The 22,114-nt window shown below is 37.4% G+C and overlaps 1 protein-coding gene across 1 annotated transcript in view; it reads right to left on the bottom strand.

The window, feature by feature from the left end:
• Positions 1-4,038: 4,038 nt before the first annotated feature.
• Positions 4,039-22,114, bottom strand: part of ZNRF2 (zinc and ring finger 2) — a 106,234-nt gene continuing 88,158 nt past the window's right edge. Inside the window, exon 5 of the mRNA XM_026508650.4 lies at positions 4,039-22,066. The gene's annotated coding sequence lies outside the window, so the exon portion shown is untranslated. The remainder of the gene's footprint in view (positions 22,067-22,114) is intronic.

Here is a 22,114-nt window from a genome sequence, read left to right as displayed (position 1 = left end):
TGCTTGTACTTCAAATTTTAACTCACTTGAAACTATTTTGAGAGCTCCTTTTAGTTTTACAAACACAGGCTAAAAGAACAAAAACTGAAAAATCGTTAAGAGAAATTTTAAAAAGTGATACAGGGGTACCTGGGTGGCTCAGTTGGTTAAGTGTCTGTCTTCAGCTCAGGTCATGATCTCAGGGTCCTGGGATCAAGCCCCGCATAGGGCTCCCAGCCCAGAGAGGAGCCTGCTTCTTCCTCTCCCTCTGCTTGCTGCTCCCGCTGCTTGTGCTGTCAAATAAATAAAATCTTTAAAAATAAAAAAATTTAAAAAAGTGATATAGTATCAGAGAAAAAGTACCTTTGAATCTTGATGAAATAGGCCTTTCCAGAAGATCCTGAGCTCTTGAATCTTAAAAATCCTCAAGGAGAAGACAATCTTCAGATGAAGTCGGCTAACTCAAGACCCTCAGATCCAGGTGATGAGGACACAAAGCAGACAACTTCCACCCAGCACGGCAGAAGAAGAATTTTCTGATAGCTTTTCTTTCTTTTCTTCTCCTTCTCCTTTTGTTTGCTTTGCTGCAAATCATACTACTGTGCTTTGGTGCCCTCTAGCAATGGCCTAATGGTTTCACAGAATGCTTTTATATACCTCACTGTTGTACTTTCATTACCCCATCTTCCTTGTGACGTAAGAAAAGGCGAAACTCCTGTGTTCTTCTCTGTCCGTAGCTACTGCTCTAAATCGAATGGACTGCCAGATTATCATTCCCCAACCTGAACTCACGGACAGAAAAAAATGAACAGCTGTTACTTTTGATATACCTCAGGTCCCTTCTGATATTTTTTCTCTTATTTATTAACCCCAACCTCCAGCCTTTTTAAAACAGGAACCTAATCTCAAGTCAACAAAATACTTCTGTTAAAATTACTATCCTACCGACATTATAAGCTCATTAGAAGTGGGAACACATCCCGGCGCTATCCTGTGGCAATGGTCAGTGTGTTCTCGGAGACTTTCCAGCTTGATCTGGAAGAACTCTATTTTCACTCAGGGAATCTGCCTGCCTTAGAGGACAAGCAGTTGTCCTAATGTGCTAAATTTCATTTATCTAACATGATAAATTTTATTTACACCCTCAGGATGGTCTACCCTCAATCTTTAAGCCAATCTTGTTTTCACTGTTCTTTTCAACCAACATATCACAATTTTTGGATACAGCTAAAGCAGGGCATAGCAGAAAATTTATAGCCTTTTATACAAAGTCTTTCAGAAAATAAAAGAGGAAGGACCACTTCCCAACTCTTTCAATGAGCCCTCCACTACCCTGATACCAAAACCAAAAATACTGCAAGAAAACTATAGACCAATAGCCCTCACGAATATAGATGCAAACAAATCCGTAGTTAAACAGCAAATTGAATCCAAAAATATATAAAAGTTTAAACATTCAAAAATCAATGAAATTTATTATATCAGATTTAAAAAACAAAACCCATATAAGCATTTCAATAGATAAAAAGCATTTGACAAAATTCAATATACATTCATGATAAATCCTCTTGGGAAATAGGAACAGAAGGCAACTTACTTATTATTAAAAAGGGTATCTACAAAAACCCTACAGCTAACATAAACTTAATAGTGAAAGACTGAATACTTTTCCTTTAAGTTCAAGAACAAGCAAGGTTCTCGGCTTTTAGGGCTTCCATTCAAACTGTACTGGAGAGCCTGGCCAATGTAATAAGAGAAAAGCAAAGAAGGGAGATGAAAGGGAGAGAAGAGCAAATAATAAAAAAAACAGGAAGTAAATAGAAGACATACAGGTTAGAAAGGAAGAAATAAATATTTTCTATTTTTGGACAGTATGATTGTATATACAGAAAACTGCAAAGTATCTACAAAAAAGCTACTAGAGTGAGTTTAAGATCACAGGATACAAAGACAATGTACAAAAATAAATTTTTTTTTTACATAATAGCAGTAAACAACTGGAAATTAAAACTTCAAGAACAGTATCATTCTTAGTAACACTAAAAAACATGAAATACTTAGGTATAAGTCAAATTATATGCAAGATCTATACGCTGAAAACTATAAATTACTGAAGACATCTTAAACTGAACTAAACAGAGAGATACTGTGTTCAGTTGCTAGAAGAGTCAATGTGATTAAAGACTACAATGAGTGATCTATAGCTCCAATGCAATCCCGATGAAAACGGCAGTAAGAGTTTCTGTGTAATTGACAGGCTGATTCCAAAATTTATACGAAATAGGTAAGGAACTAGAAAAACTAAAATATTATTTTGGGGGGGAAAAAAGAGTTTGGAGGCCTTGCACTACCCAACATCAGGACTTCCTACAAAGCAGTAACCAGCGTAGTGTTGGGGAAGGACAGAAACAGATACAGACAACCAGAAATAAACCCACCTAGGTATGGATAATGGATTTTTGACGAAGTATAAAGATAACTGGAGAAGGAATAGCCTTTATAACCAAGCAGCGTTAGAGTAATTGGACATACATAGGCCAAAAAAAAAAAAAAAAAAAAGAGAGAGAGACCTCAACCCATACTTGGCACCATATTAAAAAGTAATTGGAGATGGATCATGGATTAAATGTAACACCTCAATCTTCTCGAACATTGGTCAGCAAATGAAGGCTCATGAGCGAAATCTGACCTGTTACCTGCTATTGTAAGTTAAGTTTTATTGGAATATCCATTCATGTATGTATTGTTTACAGCTGCTTTCATGCTATAACATAGACTCACTCTGCGGCCTCCAAAGCCTAAAATAATTACTACCTAGCTCTTCACAGGCAAAGTTTGCTCACATCTGTTCTAGAAGAGATAGAAGAAAATCTGTTACTTTGAGTTAGCCAAGGATTTCTTAGATTCAACACCAAAAGCATGATCTGTAAAAGGGAAAAAAAAAAAACAGACTGCTATCAAAATATAAAACTTCTGCTCCCCCAATGTTCATAGCAGCACTGTCCACAACAGCTAAACTGTGGAAGGAGGCAAGATGCCCTTCAACAGATGACTGGATGAAGAAGATGTGGACCATATATACAATGGAATATTACTCAGCCATCAGAAAGAACGATTGCACAACATTTGCTGCAACACGGACAGGACTGGAGGAGATTATGCTCAGCGAAATAAGTCAAGCAGAGAAAGACAATTATCATATGGTTTCACTCATTTGTGGAATGTAAGGAATAGCAGGGAGATCCGTAGAAGGAAGGGAAGAATGAAGAGGGGGTAAACAGAAGGTGGAATGAACCATGAGAGACTATGGACTCTGGGAAACAAACTGAGGGCTTCAGAGGGGAGGGGGCGTGGGGATTGGGATAGGCCGGTGATGGGTAGTAAGGAGGGCACATATTGCATGGTGCACTGGGTGTTATATGCAAACAATGAATCATGGAACACGACATCAAAAATTAATGATGTACTATGTGGTGACCAACATAACATAAAAAAAAAAAAACACTTCTGCTCTTTGAAAGATATTTAAAAAATAAAAAGACAAGCCACAGATCGGGAGAAAATATTTGCAAATCAAATTTTTGATAAATGATTTGTATTCAGAATATAAAATATAAAAAGAATTCTCCAGACTAAAAAACTAGAAAAACAAAACCCAGTTTAAAAAAAAAAAATGCATATGAGTTTAACACTTTGCTTTTAAAGAAGATACACAGACAACAAATAAAGTGAAAAAAATAATTCAGCATCATTTGTTATTAGGGAAATGGAAATAAAAAACAATGGGATAAACCATACACCCGGTGTAACAAAAATAAACAACAAAAAACAAAGCAAAACCATAACCACCACCACCAACCCCCCTACCAATACTGAGCTCCAGTGAGGCTGTGAACCCCTGGAATTCCCATACATTGTGGTGCGAATGCAAAATGCAACTGCCACTTCGAACAGTTTGGCAGTTTCTTATAAACATATAATTGTCGTACAACCCAGCAATCCCACTCCTAGAAGGCACCCAAGACGAATGAAATCTGTTCACACACAAAAACCATTAGGTGAATGTTAACAGCAGCTTTATTTGTCATCAGTAAAAATTAGAAACAACCCAAACCTCCTCCAACTAGTAAATAGATGAACAACACATGGTACATTCACAATGGATCACTGCTCAGCAATTAAATGGAACCAAACTATTGATACATACAACCACATGGGTGAATCTCAAGTGATTAAGCTAAGTGGAAGCCGCGGGCTCAAAATCTACATATCACATGTGACTTCATTTACAGGCCATTGTTTAAAACACAAAACTTGAGGGAAGAAAACAGACCAGTAGTTGCCAGAGGCTTGAGCTGGGGGAGGAAGGGGAGCACAGGGAACTTTCTGGGGATAATGAACTGATTTCTATCTTGTGTTGATGGGTACGTGAGCACACACATTTATCAAAATTCATATAACGGCACACTAAAAAGGGTGATTTTTACTTTATGTAAATTATACCTCAATAAACTTTAAAAAATGACAATTAATAGTAACCAGCCCATGTAATCTCTGATTTCTGTTCAATCTCATTCACATTCGGGTTGTTTGCATAACTTGCAAGAATCTTTACCGCTTGCTGCATATTAACCTTGAAAAAGCATTAAAGGCTTGGGATGAGCCTTCAGCCAAAGATGGCTGTGCTTCTGTCAAAGTCAGATTCTGAGAATCTTGGCCCATCCAACTATGCGTACTTAAGGAGCTAATCTTCAGGAAAGCAAATCTGCACAAAATTCCCAGGGAAATCGCCTTTTCTTTCTTTTCCTCACCTGCTCCGAGACACAACACAGCCCTCTTTTACAGACAACTCTTGCAGCTTTGTTATTCCAATGTTCCACTTCCCTCCTTGGTTTAGACCTTCATCCAAAAACTGACCTGGGAGTTCCTGTTTTTTCATGTTTTTTAATCTACATTTTATTATTCTTAATGGTCAGCCATCACCAGAAATTAAAGTCCAAAAATGCTTTTATTTAAGTAACTGATGTGTATGATAAAAACTCAACTCTTACAGAAGAGTTCAAGAAAAAAGGAAGCCCTTCCACTGCCCCATCCACCTGACTCCAGTCCCACCCAAACCCACTCCTCAGAAGTCCTAACACTCAATGGTCTGATTGTAGTTCTTCTGAAGGTCATAACCTCCATCCCTCCAATGAATACCCTTGTATCTCTGCTTCTTGGTTCATAAACTCCACTGTAAACAGATAATATTCCTTACACTAGATTTGCCTCCTGTCACACTTCCAGTGTGTATTATTTAGCTTACTGAGAGCCAACTATATGCCAGGCAGTGTTTCAGACACCATGGATGCAACAGAATAAAACCAACAGACTAACCTCACGTCACAGCGCTTATATTCTGGAGGGAGGAAGAGTGACCATAAATAAAATCTGTCAGATAGTTGTTAGAATAAATAAATAGAATAAAGCAGGGTAAGGAAAACGGGGAGGATGGGATGAGGGCAGCTCAGGGAGCTTTGCCTTTGTAACTCCCTACGCACTCCTGCTGGTATAGTTTCAAATTTCTGGAGCCAGGAATCCTGATACTCATATTCGTAATTTCAAGTTCAGTTACCTACCACTGGTTTGCTCTGGGGCAAATCGCTTCGCCTCTTCAAGTTTCCTCACCTGTGAAGATGGGGATGAAAATCCCTTTCTGACAGGGTTGTTGTAAGGATTAAATGAGATGGTTGTGCTAAGCACAATGGCTGGCGCTCAGAGGACGCTCCAAATTCAAGCTATCACTTTTATGAGCGTAATATCATAACACAAAACCTTGAACAAGACCGAAAGGCTGATGTGACTAGCTTAACTCATAGTTTTATCCATCGTTAGGTGTGGTCAACCTATGCCCCCAGCATTAGAGGACTGCACAGTTTCCTCCTTTTGTATTAAATCATATTCCTCTATTGCTTTTTATTTTTCTAATTTCAGAGATACTGGTGGATAATTTTCTTTCACGCAAACATCTCAACAGAAGTTAACACATCAAAAAATTATCGATGATATACTTTAAAACACAGTCACTGACTTAAATATTTATTGAGTGGCTACTATGCACCAGAATCAGTTCTAGGTTCTGGGGATATAGCAATGAACAAAACAGAAAAGATCCCTGCTTGCACGGAAGTCATGTTCCGGTGGGAGACATAATAAGCAAACATGATGAGGTCAGACAGTGCTAAGTGCTATGAAGAAAATTAAACAGGGAAGAGGATACAGAACAATGAGTGCAGTCTTCATTAGACAGAGTCATCAGAGAGTGCACTTAATAATGAGAGGGTAGTCAGAGACAGCCTCTCTGAGGAAGTGACATTTATGCAGAGTCAGAATATTGAGAAAGAGCGTAAATATTACATATAAAAACTGTATCTCACCATTAATTCTTATTCTGGCACTGGCAGGCGCAATGGGACTTTAAAAGCTTAAGTAGGTGACTTCCCAAAAATAAAGCAAAATCTAAGACACTTATTGTGCCAAACAAAGAGTTCTGTAATTTTTACAAGTTGTGTTATAATAGATGGATTATATATTTCAATGTACTAAAAAGTAAATTATATATAAAAGTACCAGGAGAAAATACAAATACCTATGTAAACTTAAGATGGGTAAAATCCTTTTTCTGCATGACCACAAAAGAAAAAAACAAAGGCAAAAACTGATGTGATTATTTTTATAAAAAGGTAAAAATGTTGAACAGAAAGAAGCAAAACAAAAACCATAGGAAAAGAACACTATCATAAATAAGACTCAAAGTGAAATGACAAATTGAAAAACACAACTGTAACGTATATTAGAAATTAATAGTCTTAACATTTAAAAATATCTTAAACCATTAAGGCGAAAAAAGCCAAAACAGGCAATGATCATAAAATAATTTGCAAGGAAATACAAATGGTCAGGACACTAATGAAAAGATGTTCAGCTACAGTCGAAATTAAAGAAATGTAATGAAAACTGATTTTGTGCTTATGAGAACAGCAAAAATGGAAAAATAGTGAGAAAATTCAGTTTTGCCCAGAGAAACTTGAACTCCTATGTCCTGTTAAGAGTGTAACACAGAGTTTAAAATTTCAACAACAGCACTGTAAATGAAATTATAAATATTTCAATAGTACTTCGATGTTATCAAAATTATGAGATTTGCATTTAATGATGAAAATATGATATACTGCTGAATGCACAGGCTGAAAGATAATATTTGGTGTGACACTAGGCATGTAAAATTATGTTTACACAGATTGATAAGCAAAAGTATAGTCACCGAATACTAAGGGTGATTCCCTATCTATCTACAATGGGATTTGAGGTAATATTACTTGTCCTTTGACTGTGTAAGTACTTACATATTTACTTTTGGAACTGTCCCAAAGGATTTTTAGAAAGCAATACACTAACTTGACAGTCGGCTAACAATTCAAATACTTAACATCAACCATCAACATGGTTTGAGTTTTCACCTGCTACACTAGGGAAAGGGCAGTAGGGTATTTGTGAAAATACTATAAAGCCAAGATTATGGTCAACTCGAGTAAGGGAAAAATGCCCAGTAGAGAACTTTCCCATCATTTGTATACGTCATCATTTACTTTATGCAAAAATGTGAAGCTACCTTAATATTTTACAAACTGGCATTCCCTAATTTTTAGTTCAAGTGACATGAAAAACTCCCATTTCTAAGCCAAAAATACTTCCGCATTCCAAAACATATTACAAGTATATAGCTATCAAGATTATAGTTTGGTACTGGCATAAGTATAGACATAGATCAATGGAAGAAAACAAAGAGTTGTGAAATAAATCCATACATTAATAGTCAACTGATTTTCAACAAGGGAGGCAAGATACTTCAATGGGGGAAAGAATAGTCTTTTCAACAAATGGTGCTGGGACAACTGGACATTCACATGTAAAAGAATGAACTTGGACCCCTACATCTCATATTTTATATCGAAGTTAATTCTAAATGGATCAAAGACCTAATGTAAGGGCTAACATTATAAAACTCTTAGAAGAAAACATAGGTGTATATCTTCGTAACTTTGGACGAGGTGATGGTTTCTTAGATGACACCTAAAGCACAAGCAGTCAAAGAAAAAAATGTAGATAAACTGGGCTTCATCGAAATGAAAACTTTTGTGCTGCAAAGGTCCCTATCAAAAAAAGTTAAAAGACAATGCATAGAATGGGAGAACATATTTGCAAATCATACATCTGACAAAAGTCTAGAGTCCAGAACGTATTTTAAAAAATTCTAAAGGGGCGCCCGGGTGGCTCAGTCAGTTGAGCATCTGACTTTTGGTTTCTGCTCAGGTCATGATCTTGGGGTCATGAGACCAAGCCCCAAGTCAGGCTCTGTGCTCAGTGGGGAATCTGTCTCCCTCTCCCTTTCCCTCTGCCCCTCTCCCCGCTCCCATGCACGCAAGCACACACCTCTCTCTCTCTAGAATAAATCTTTAAAAAAAAATTCTTAAAACTCAGTAATAAAAAAATAATTTTAAAGTGGGGAAAGAATTTGAACCAACATTTCTCCAAAGATAGACAAATGGCCAATAAGCACGTGAAAAGATGCCGAACACAATTAGTCACGGAAACACAAATCAAAGCCACAATGAGATGCTCCTTCATAGCCACTAGGATAGCTATGTTAAAAAAAGATGGACAATACCAAGTGTCAGGTGACGATGTGGGGAAATTAAAACCTTTACACACTGGTGTAAAATGGCGCAGCCACTTTGGAAAAAGTTCATCAATTTCCGTGATGTTAAACACAGAGTTGCCATACATTTGGCCCAGCAACTCTACTACATACCCAAGGTAATTGAAGACATATGTTCACAGAAAGACTTGTGCACAAATAAATGCTCATCGCAGCATTACTCAAGATAGTCAAAAAGTGTTAACGACCCAAATGTCTATCAACAAAATGAGATGTATCCATACAATAGAATAGTAATCAGCCATTTATAAAAATGAGTACTGATACGTGGTACAGAATGGATGAACCTTGAGAATATGACACTAAGAAACCAGACACAAAAGGACACGTATTGTATGATCCTTTTAATGAAATGTCCAGAATAGGCAGATCCAAAGAGAGATAAAGTAGATTAGTGATTACCAAGAGCAAAGGGAGAAGGGGAGAATGGAGCATGACTACTGATGGGTATGGGGTTTCTTTTTGGAGTGATATAAATGTTCTAAAATTAGACAGTGATGATTGCACAGCCTTGTGAACATTCTAGAAACACTGAATTGTACACTTCAAAATAGCAGATTTTATGGCATGTGAATCAAAAAAATTGTTTTAAAAGAATGATGGCAAACTTCTTGCCTGAAGCTATGTAAGAAGACACTGGGGCAGTATCCTTAAAGTGTTTAAAGAAAATAAAACAAAAAACAAACCAAAAAAGCATGATCTAGAAAATCTAGGCCTGGAAAAATTTCTTTCAAAACTGAAAGCAATGACTTCAAAACTTACTACAAATCTACAGTGATAAAGACAGTGTACTACTGGCCTAAGTACAGACATATAGGTCAATGAAACAAAAATGAGCCCAGAAATAATCCTACACATCTAAAGCTATCTGATTTTCAATGAAGACACCAAGTTAACTCAATCGGGAAAAGAGAGTCATTTCAACAAATGATCTGGAACAAACTGGAGAGTCATATGGGTAAACATGAACCCCAATACTTACCTTCATATAACACACAAAAACTAACTCGAGTTGTATCACAGATCTAAATGTAAGAGTGACAGAGAAAATCTTTGTGACTTTGTATTTGGCAAGGATTTCTTAACACTAAAAGCATGAACGGGAAAAGAAAAAAACTAATAAACCAGACTTCATCAAAATTGAAAACTTTTGTTCCTTTGAAGACACTTTAAGAAAATGAAAAGGCAACAAGTATTTGCAAATCATATATCTGATAAACTATTTGTATGGAGAACATATAAAGAACTCTTACAACTCAGTAACAGGATGATGCACAACCCAATTTAAAATGAGGAGCCCCATGAGACTTCAGGAATAACTGGGTAAGGAGGATGGCATATTTTCACCCCAAAAAGTGATGAAAAAATCTGACAAAAAACAGTTCAAACAATCATTTTAGAACTTCGGAAAATAAGCAAAAGCATGCAGCAAACTGAGAAATGTTTCCTCAAGAAAACCTACTGAACCTTGGAGTAAAAACCATGGGCATCTGGCATTGTAGCCCAGAGCAGTTTTCCTATCCTTCGGCCCCACACATAACGCCCCCCACAACCTCCCAAGTTAGGTGGCACTGTAGTTCGCCAGAGTGGGGCAGGCTGTGAGGAGCTGCGGCCCCCTTGATGGAGGGGGCAAAACAGATTTAGAGCAAAATGCAGGAAAAACTCATGTCCAGGGGTATTGCTGGAAACCTCAATCTTAGTGGCAACCAGGGAAGGCCATCATTGTAGCTGGCCTGAGGCTGAGACACTGGTTGTGGTAAGCAAGAGACAGTCATCACAACAGCGGAAACTGAACACAGTGACCTGGGGAGGAGATAACAGCGAGCGAGCCTCCAACATACCCCAGGATGGGATGGCACAAACAGATGCATGCACATAACCTAGTGACTCTACTTCTAGGTACTTACCCAAGACAAGTAGGAAAAAACCTATGTCCACACAAAGACCTGAAGGCGAATGTTCATTAGCAGCATTATTCATAAAAGCCAAAAAAGTGGAAACAATCCAAATTTCCATCAACTGGTGAATGAACAAATGTGGTATATCCATATAACTGAAAACTATTCAGCAAAAATAAAAATTACGAATGCATGCTAAACATGGGTGAGCTCAGAACACTTTAAATGACTGGATTTTATGGTGTGTAAATTATACCTCCACAAAACTGTTAAAACTATAATGGGATAAAGATTTCAACAGACCTTCCACCAAAAGAAAGACAGGAATGACGAATGTTATGATGTTAGTATTATTAATGGTTAGGTAACTTCAAATTAAATCACGAGATACCATTACATACCCACTAGAATGGCCAAAATTCAAAATACTGACAATAGCGAGTATTGGCAATAATGTGGGAAAACCCTCACACAGCACTGGGCCACTGGTTGGGGGGGGCGGGGAGGCGGGGGAATGGAAAATGGTACAGCCAGTTCGGAAAACAGTTTGGCAGTATCTTAGAAAGTGAGAGAGATATTTACCATAGGACTCGATTATTCCACTCCTAGGTATTTATTCAAGAGAAATGAAATCACATGTTCACATAAAGATTTATAGATCAATGTTCACAGCCACTTTATTCATAATAACTCAAACTGGAGAGAGCCCAAGTGTCCACCAATAGGGGAGCGCGGGTAACAAACTGTAGTACAGTCATACAATGGAATACTACTCAGCAATAAAAAAGAACGGATTCAAGCAGTAACACTGACGCCTCTCACAGATACACCGAGCATAACAAGCCTTACACAAACAAAGGACATACTGAATGTTTTCAGCTAATCTACGGTGACACAAGCAGATCAATCTGCCTAGGGGTGGAGGGTGGATGGGTGGGAACAGGCTGTAAAGGGGCTTGTGGTACCTTTCGAGGGGTGACGGAAATGTTCTCCATCTCGGTTGTGGTGACAGTTGCACAGGTGTCTGTATGTATCCAAACTCATTAGACTGTACACTTACAGTGAACGTTTTTGTTGTATGTAAATTATAACTTACTGGAGTTACTTTTAAAAAACTGTGAAGAAATAAATCAGATTAGAAATATACCCCCAAACTTACTGAGGAAACAGGCCTCTAAAAACTGAAAATGAGCTAACCAATCTGCCTGGCTATGTCTCCTGCAATCCTAGTGTTCGCAGAACTTTCATCTGTTTTCACCTGTTCTGGCAGCACTGACACATACCAGGGTCTGGCACCAGCATGAAACTGTTAACAGATGCACAGTCACATCGAGCATTTGCCAATGACTTTAATAATCTTATGCCTTGAAAGATCTGCCACAAATGCTTATTCAAGAACTGGGTTTCACACACCATGTTATTTATACGTTGGCTATGCCATGCCTCATCCCCAGCTTTTGCTAAGAATACTGAACCGTAAGCTCCGTTAAGGGCAGCAACTCTCTTTTTTCCACATCAGCGTACGTGCGGTGTCTCACACGGTGTCTCTTGCTTCTCTCCCATGTTCAGTAAGCATGTGCTAAATGAATGAACCCACACTTCAGCTCACCCCGCGTTCCAGTTCAAGTAACTCCCACACGTTCTTCTTCAGGCTGAGAAGACGTCAAGATTACCAACGTAACTCTAAGAATGAAAATCACACAAGAGCGGCTCACATACAAACAGTTACCTACAGTGGCTTTCTAGTGACTGCTGGGAGTGTAACAGAATGCTACGTCTGAATTATTAGCTGCCGCGTTTTTCGTGCCTTTCGTTCCTGCTTGCTTATGGCAACTCTCTCAGTGACTCACTGGCAGCTGCTGCTTCAGGAGGGAGATACAAGAAGCAAAACCAAGACATCTCTGCTCAACTCTGATGTCAAAGTTTTTTTTAAAGCCAAAGGAAGAAACATGAGCCCGAAAGCGAAAAGGCTTTTGATTTGTCAGAGCCGAGTTCTGGAGGCAGAAAGGGCTTTTAGCAGTCTACAAGCTCTGGGGTGCAAAGTGGAAAAAAAAAAAAAAATTCAAGGACCTCAGCCTGGCTGAAATAGACAGTTTGTTCTATGAACCACACAGTTGGGAAGAATGGGTAATGATACAGGAATAGTTTTCTCATTCAAAAAGAGCCGTAAGTTTGAGAAAAGAGAACTGGAGGGAATGTAGCTAGATCTTAGTTGTAAAGGTCTATGATATGCTTGGCGCTCCTCCCCAAGGGCTGACACTCCACGTGGGGGGTGTGCGAGAAAGCCGCAGGTAAAGTTGTATGCTGGCTGTACAACAGGAGCACACCCCAACAGTTAACTCAGAATCTCTGGTGTGGAGTTAAGGCTTTAATATTTTTTTAAAAACTGTCTTCCCTTCCTACCTCCCAAGTTGATCTCATCTTCAGCCAAGTTTTAAGGATTACTGACTTGCAGGGACCCCAAAGTTGAGGAATGCAATACACCTGTCTTCCCACGCTGTAGCCATCTTTGTGGACGAACTCCCTGGCAATTCCACCGACTCCTTCCAACAGGGCGCTGGAGCACAGAACTCCCACACAGACACCACTGGGGACTCTCCACGCTGGATTTGGAAGAGTCTCGGTTTTGTGAATGAGAGTCTGGTGGACAAGTTTAGCGGCTGAAGCATGGATGTGGTACAAAGTTAACTACTGCCAGAAGGCCTGAAACTCATGCAACTGTCCCCACAGGGCTCTACACAGGGGACAACTCAGACTAGAGCTATTCATCAGCACTGCTCACAGTTCCTGTTGATGACCACAAACCCACCAATCCCTAACTGTAACACGGACTCAGTTACTCAGAGCCTGTGCATCTTTACCAGAACACTGCAGTCGTAACAAAAGCCAGTGACATCTGTGAAAGCAAATAAAGAGGATTCCTTAAATCATCAACTTTTTCAAGGTATTTCCAGTCTTACTGAAAAAATTAGGAAACTCTGACTCAGTTTAGTAACAAAAGAGGACCAGCTCTGCTCATGCATAGTACCTAATTAACTTTAAGGGACCAAGGTCTTCACCAAGTTGGAATTACTAGACCTCCAAAAATTCAGCTGAGGATTAGAGTGGAAAACGAACTTCCCAGATTGATCTAGACCTATCAGTCACTGGTCGCATATGGCTCTTGAACGCTTAAAACGTGGCTATTTCCAAATACAGATGTGCTATAAATATACATCACATTTCAAAAACTGAAAAAAAGATCTAAAAATATCTCGCTGACAATTTTTATACCAATTACAAGCTAAAATGATGATAGTTTGGATATTTAAACACCCTAGGAAGGCCTTTAGCCTTTGCAATGTTTGAACTCCAACAATGGATGAACTATAAGCTGTTTGACTCCCTTGATGGATATCCTCTATCTGGATAACGAATAGCCTTAACATTTACAGATTTAATAACACTTTAATTTATAAATGAGCTACTTTAAAAGGTTCATGACATAGTTATCTGCTATTTTTCTGAAATATAAATCTGCACTGCTAACAGTATACAGTTTGTTTTCAGCTACCGAGCTACTAAATTACCAAGCCAATCAGAAAGAATTTAAGTCTTAAACTGACTTTGCTGGGAAGTTATTTTTTGGTCAGGTACTTTTTAACTCTTATAAAATAATGAACACTGAATTCATAAGTTCATGGAAAAGAACCAGAGGCATAAGGCACTATATGGCAGAATTTAACAATGCTCTTATAATTACAGCATCATTAAGGTATTGCAGAAAAAGTATTTTCACTTTATTTTACGTGAGAAGTCGAATCTTAAATCATGCAATTATATTTATGATGATAAGGGTTTTTTTGGGTTTTTTTTTGTTTTTTACATTTTAGGGCAATTCCCTCTAAGGTGTTAAGTTTCTGTTATTCTAACAGGCCTTGCATTGCCGGAATTCCTGGTCTAGGAAGTTCCAAGTTACCTACTGGTGCATCTCTGAACCAATTCAGAGAAACCTGTGAAAGTTTGGTGTCCCCACAGATATGCTATATTAGATTAGGGAGTCTGGGAGGAGAACGGACTCCTTGAGCTAATATAATACAAGGATATCCCAGGGTTTCTGCTGCTTCTCCGGAACTAAATCTAAGCTATCAGTCCTCTCTTCCTGTCCCTCACTCAACAAAGATAATCACGAAGCACCCACTGGCAACCCACGGCCTTCCAGGAACGAACAGACCTCTTCTGGTCCTCCTCCTGCTTAGCCTAACTAACTGACCTGCCGCAAAGCATCATCCATCCTTCCTGTACACCGGCTTCTACAAATACTCTACTTCCAATAAAAGCTTCTTTCTGTTGTGAGTGCCTGAGAAGACTCGCATAATGGGAAGGGTCTGGGACAAAAGGACCAGAGAGAAAACCTCATGAATGCTTCAGAATGCATCTCAGCATCTCATCACACAAACCTGGAAAAACATGGCCCTATTCCAACAGACACCTGAAGTTAAGGGGGGACGTGAGGGTGGTGTTTTGGGAGAAGTCCAACTCAACCAACCTAGATATCATTATACTTATCACGCACTTACGGACTCTTCTAACAGTGTTGGCGACATTTGTGTCTAGACAACTCCTGAACCCTAACAGCCACACACACACATACACATATACATATATTCTTTTGCCTTCTCACACCTTGCCAACTATACCTGTCTGGCTTCTCCCTCAAGGCTCTGCCTCCTATTTCAGATCCAATTTCTTTATGTTAGAGTTGGTGTTATCTCTGGCCCTCCAGGAATACTTCTGACATACTCAGCTTCCCCAAGTAGAGATAGGCTGTCTTTAAGACTCAACCCTTCACGATGTGGAGAAGGTACAGATGGAGTTGCCCTGGTCTGGTCTTTCATCCCCAACACGTAAACGATTACCGAGATGAGTTAATTTTCCTCTCTAAATTTGTAAGTTCTTCAACTTTCCTTTCCTATTGTCATTCCTTTAGTTTTGCCTCTCCTTAGCTTGCCTGAACTGCTACACATTTTCCAACAAAGTCTCTCTGCCTCTAGTTTCATTCCTCTCTAATCTGAAGAGTAAATCTGTCTTTTTCCTGCTTAAGATCCTCCAATTGTAGTTTGGCACCTATATCCCTTTGTGCTTTGCCACCTGCTTACCTCTCTAGACGTAGCAACTCCCCAGAATGTCCTGCTGGTAGGTGCTATGCTCTCTGCCTTAGGAATACCCTTCCCAAACCTCTCACTGCTCATGTCCGTTTATCCACAGCCCCTGGAGTTACGTATGATCTATTTGTCCTTAAAGATTTCGTTTCATCATTCTCTTGCCTAAGCCAGTGACCTTCCTCACTACCCCCGCTATACCTTGTGGACAAGTCTATAACAGCAATTATAATTCTTTATTATATGCCTGCTTACTTATTTGCTTCCCCCACTAAAGGTTAAGGTCTTAGAGGTTAGCTATCTTAGATTTCTGTATTTTTGGTCCCTAACAGTCCATAGAATCAAGTAAGCTTAATACATAATTGCTGGGACAGTAAATCTCTAGATTTTACCAAGAAGGAAGAACAGAATCCACAATGTCTTCTTTATATACATAAGTTTCTTAAACACATCAGCTAAAGTCTAAGACATTACTCTTCTACCTTGTGAATGGAGAGAATAACAAAAATGATTTATTCATAGACGGACACAAGTATTGTTATTGTCTATAATAACCCCTAACATTATTAAGTGTTTACTGTGTGTCTGGTGCACACATGTACCTTCCCCCCAAGCCTCACAACAACCTTGAGGTAGGCAGTAGTTTCACCTCTTTTTATAGGAAAGACAAGGCACAGAGAAGTTAAGCATCTCGCCCAATGTCAGAGAGAGAGCAAAACCAGGCAGTCTGGCTCCAGAACCCATGTCCTTAACCACTCTGCTCCAAAGCTCAATTCCTCCTGCATCATGAAAACGGGCCTTCAAAAGATTAATTACACCTCTTTTTAAAACATAAGGTAATAGTACCAAACACAATCTAAATTTTAAAAGTTATGATTACACATTGACAGACCATTCCTCCTCAAAACTTAATAGCTCTACTACAATCATATTTCAATTAAAAAATTTACAAATACGTTTCACATTAGAAATTTCAAAGTACATTTTTACTTATCTTTATGGTAATGAAGACCTCCTTGTTCATTACCGCCACAGTCGTCTCTCAAGCTATTTTAGACGTTTAACTCAATGGGTGTACAAAAATAGATGAACTGTGACATCAATTAATTCATGGTAACCTTTCAGCAATCAGATAATCCTCAATTTTATTGTAATATACTGCCAACTTCTAGACATTACACATGACAGTGGATAAACTTTCTCTTATTTTCTATTTCTATTTCTAAATAACAGGATAATTTGGCAAGATCATTTGGAAGTTTTATTTATTAAAATATTAGTAATGAACTGTTCCATTTTAGTTCAGAACATACTAATACAAGTTGTTCCTAATACACTTTCTGTATTTCTTGTGATGGATGCTATCGATATCTTATTTAACAGGAAAGTACTTTCTAATAGAGAAAAATAAGAGGTATTACAGAAGAGTCATTATTGAAATCATGAACAAAGCAATGAAGTAAATAACTATTATTACTGTGATTTTCTAAAGACTGATAGTCATTGCAAAGAAAGAAATTGTAATGGATTTCTGTAATAAAGATCAATACCATCATCAAATTCCAAAATCTCTTTTAATCTCCCTGTAGGGTCTGTATCATATGCACACAGGTGCCCCAAACACTACTGACTAAAATGTAACCTTTTCAAAATGCTAGCACCAGGTTCACTGGTAAGAGGGCACAGGCAGAACTGTAAGTTTATAAACATGAACCATCGGTACCTATCAATCTCAGCATATCAGATCAAAAAGGCAGGCATGAAAATTTACAATAGGAGAAATCAGTCACTTATTCTAAGACTTGGGGTCCCGACAGGTGCCTCACACAGTCTAGGGCAGAGCTAAGAAGCACAATGTTGGTTGACAGACATTACAGTATCACTTTAAAATTTTTCCTTTATTTCTGGGACGTGAGTTTATGCCATACTGCTCTCTGCTTCTCTATAAACAAGCAACCAACAATTTATCTTATTATTAGCCACTGGTCTAAAATTAACGATGGCTTAAGTATCTGAAAATATGTCATCTCCCCTAAGTATAGTAATGTTTCAGCTAAAACTTAATATTAACATATCTGGTTTTCTTCAATGCTTTTAGTTCTTTCCAGAGAATCAGCTGAACTTCAAAGATCAGGTATTTCCCATTCAACTCAAGAATTCTGTGATTTAAAAAGAACACGCAGCTTTCTAGCTTAAACACGGCATTCACAGAATACGGCCCTCGAGGTACTGCCTGGGTAGTTATTACCGAATTCAGCTGTTCCCCAATAAGAATCACTACTAGGAGTATACCAAGTAGCAACTTCCCCTAAAGAAAACCAAGGAGTAATTTAGTTTCAGAATGAAAAGATCTGGATAGAGAAGAAAAGTAGACAATAAAACAGATAATTTAACTATTGTTATTCACAATATAGCAAAGAAAAAAACCAGAAGTTACACACTTTGAAAAAGGGGTGTGGGGTGATAGGCCAAAGACAAAATACTGGCATGCTGGAATTTTTTCTTTTTTTTAACTTAGAAAATATCTGTATAAGAACAAGGAACACTTCACATTTAACACATTGTCAATATGTATTGAGTTCACCTCACGACAGATCCAACTGCAAGAAAACGGCCCCAATGAACTAGAAGATTTCCCGCAACTAACAAACTGTACTCACAATTAATAAGCAACATTTACCTCTAATGCAGTTTTACAAAGTTCCCAATAATCTGATTTATATGGAAACTTCCTCTGTGGAAAAAATAAGATGGTTTGGATATTATTATCAATGCACAATATGGATATCAATCAGATAGGAAATTCAATTATTCTTGAATTTTTAGAAAGAGTTTCATGCTTTGTTCAAACGTAGTAGCTTATTGTTAAGAAATTTCCTTTCTTCAACTCTCCAAGTTAGTAAATAAAATCAGGTAATATTTACATTTAATTTACTGTCTTTTTCATTTAAAGAAATAGGTTTTAGTCTTGTTATATAATAAGTTAATTTAAACTACTGCTCTTAAACTTCACTATACCCAAATGTAGAAAGTAAAATAAGCTTTGAAAAGGAACCTGCCATTTTCACAAATACATTTTTAACCTGAAATCTTTTCAAAATACATATTGCAAATATGCTGGCGGTGCTGCACGCTCAGGCATTTTGGGCTACATTCTAATACAGTGTTTAGTGGGTGAGAACTGAAACAGTATAGCGTTTAAAAGAAACATAAGACTTGCACTGAGAAACCAAAACCCATATAGCATGCAACAGTTAACAACACGGCCTTTTAAATGTTCAGCTATCACAAAAAAAGTCAGTTACAGAAGCCATTATTTATATTTCAATCACAAACACTGCTCTTAAAATACAATCTGTATCGGATTTATACCCAGATCTGAAAAACACAGATTAAGATGAGGCTTGGTCTAATTTCTCTGGCAAAAAAAGTCAAAAGTAAGAATAATCTTACTATCTCTTACATATTCTGGCAAGAACAACAAAATCCAAAAAGCCAGATCAAAGTAAACTGAGGAGTCAAAATTGGCAATAAACCCATTATGAAGAGTGGCACTAAAGTGAAATTTCAGAACATATTGCTTTTCTAAATATTAAGTGCAATCTTACTGGAAAACATGTATTTACAAAGATTCTAGAACGCTATCACCAACTTGGTGTCTAGGTTTTCGATCTTTATTTTGTCTCCGTAATATTCAGTTGTCAGTAGTTTCAAGCTACATACTTAAAGACATCTAACGTGATTTTTATAGCCTACTTACACTATTCAGTGTCCAGGTACAGATTTACAAATATTGTAAGTGACATTATGTAGAATATTATAATATTTTCCAGAGTAGCAACTTTGACTTTGAATAAAAACCAGAGTATGCGGGCTATAAAAACATTTTCTTTTCGATTTCTAAGTTCTTCTTTTTAGGGAATCACTGATGGAGACTGAACTTAAAGTAAAAAATGCTAACCTTTGTCAATTTTAACAAAAAAGGGATTGCTATAAACAGATTTTAAGTAAATACTGTTCTAGACAAATATAATAATCAAGGAGCACTCGACACAAACACTGAACTTTCGTCTAAACCACAGGAGCTTTACTGGAGCAGCGGCAGCACAGAACTCTGCGACAATCAGAGGCTGAGAGGACGGTCCAGAACAAAGATGGAAAAGAACGTAAGCTCAAAAAATTAAAAAGTCAATGAATAACCTGTATCAGAAAATAGCTTCCAGGAGGATATTAATAGGTAATTACCACAGCCAGAGTTCAGCTCTGCCTTCAAGAATGGAAGACAACAAAAACAATTCTTACCGTAACAATATACCAGTAGTAGAAAAAAATGAATTATTCACACAGTATTCTAAGAGGCTTTTCCTGGGGTGAGTGGGTATGTGTGTATGTGTGTGAAAGCTTACAAAATTAAAAATGTGAAACAAAATGGATTCGTATTAAGATTTCATGATAACAGAAAAAAATTTAAGGAAAGACTGTTTTCCTTGAGGGAAGAGTATTTCCCACAACCGGTTTAAAAAGCACCTATGAACCCATGCTGTCCGCCGTCACAACCGAAGTTTTGGATACTTTTGTCAACTGCAGCATAACAAAAGGCATTTCACAGCATAACTTTAGGGAAAATGTTATCTGGTCTAGAATCACACAGAAAGCAACGAAAAACTCTTTTAATTGCTTCTAAAACACCAATTTTTCTGGGTAGCAGCAGTTGCTCCTGCACGTGCCCTTTCAAAAAATATGAAACAGAAGCAGAAATAGGGAAAAAATTTGAGAATAAAAGTAGCAGCATTAAATAGAAAAGCAAATACTTAAATAAAAGTTTAAAATAAGGAAACAGTACTGTGCAACTTTCAATTATACCAAGGTAAAGTGCACTGCTTAAATGTTCACTGATAACATTTTCCCTATATGTTGAAAATATGAAATCTACTTATTGGTATCTTTTTATATTAAAAAAAAAAAAGACATTCACTATTGTAGCCCTGATAGCTCTCTTCCAGTATTTTTTAACCATTCAGATGTATTTTGTGGGAATATTTATTCACATAATTTTGCTTAATACATTTCTTTCTATACAAGACTGAATTTAAAAGTCTCTATAACATTTTCAATTACAGTAATAACACATTAATAAATTATAAATTAACAAAATCTTCATATTTGCTTTAAAAAATCATTTATCAAACACTAACCTCCAGATTATCTGGAAAATTAAAGATGCAAATTGCTATAAATCTGGCATCCCGATTAAATTCTGATTTTTAAAAGTATATAAAATGTCCCTCAAATTATTCCAAGTTCCACTCAAGAAAATTTTATTTTACCCTTTTCATAAGTTACTAAGTTTACGATCTGCTAAACACTCTACCCAAATGTGGGAAAACTGTCTGGAGATGCAAAGCACAAAAATAATTACATGAAAAGAACAAATAAAAATACCCGTTAAAACAAAGTTATTATAGCTGGCAGCACTTAAAATTGGTAATTTGTATTTTTTAAAAAGTTGCATAGCTGCAAGATGATTCATTACTGATTAACTACCGAGCAGTTTTACTTAAGAGGAAATAATACACTTAATAAATCGCAATTCAACAGACAATCTTAGATTTAGTTCATTAAAATGTAATTATGTAACTTGATTTTTACTCTTTGGACTGCATTCTGGTACTGTTACACCTTTAATTTCAACTATTAACATATTTTAGCTCTCTTATGTAGAAGTCTATTTTCCACTCCTGGGGGGGAAAATAGAAGAACTTGAGATCATGATCTACATTCAGACAATGTTTTACTGCTTGATTACATTTCTTGGTTTCACATTTAAGACTTTAATTTATAAGAAGTACATTATGTGGTCTTCAGTTTAAGAACAGATGAATGCAGAAACATCGTGCTGGGGAAAATAAAGCGACCCCCAACCAAAAAACAAGTCAAAACACAACCAGTTGCGCGGCTCTACAGAACTTGATAAAATCAACTTCTAAATCAGTTAACTTTGGCGTCTGAATACAAAATGTTTATCAGTGTTACCTATGTAGATGACTATTAAGGGATGTGCAGCATTTTCAAAATCCCTGTGTGTCCTTTATATGCATGTTTGGTACACGGAGTTCTGTGGCAACCGTCCTCTCTTCAGCAGGGTTACCCCCCTGTGTGATTGTCCATCTCTGCATTACCAAGTCTCACAGAACTCAGATTTCTGGCTGAGTATGTTTTGTTTTGCTTTTTCCAGAGACAGATCCTCATATCCTCTCAGTTTTTCAAGCATCTTGGAAAGACAAGAAAACCTGTGTGGAAGCAGATGCATTAGGTTTCAGCAGTGGTCCGTAATACTA

This window comes from Ursus arctos, unplaced genomic scaffold (assembly GCF_023065955.2).
Source record: "Ursus arctos isolate Adak ecotype North America unplaced genomic scaffold, UrsArc2.0 scaffold_3, whole genome shotgun sequence".
Taxonomy (NCBI): domain Eukaryota; kingdom Metazoa; phylum Chordata; class Mammalia; order Carnivora; family Ursidae; genus Ursus; species Ursus arctos.
The sequence above is the reverse complement of the archived record's forward strand: the minus strand, read 5'-3'. Positions and strand labels throughout refer to the sequence as shown.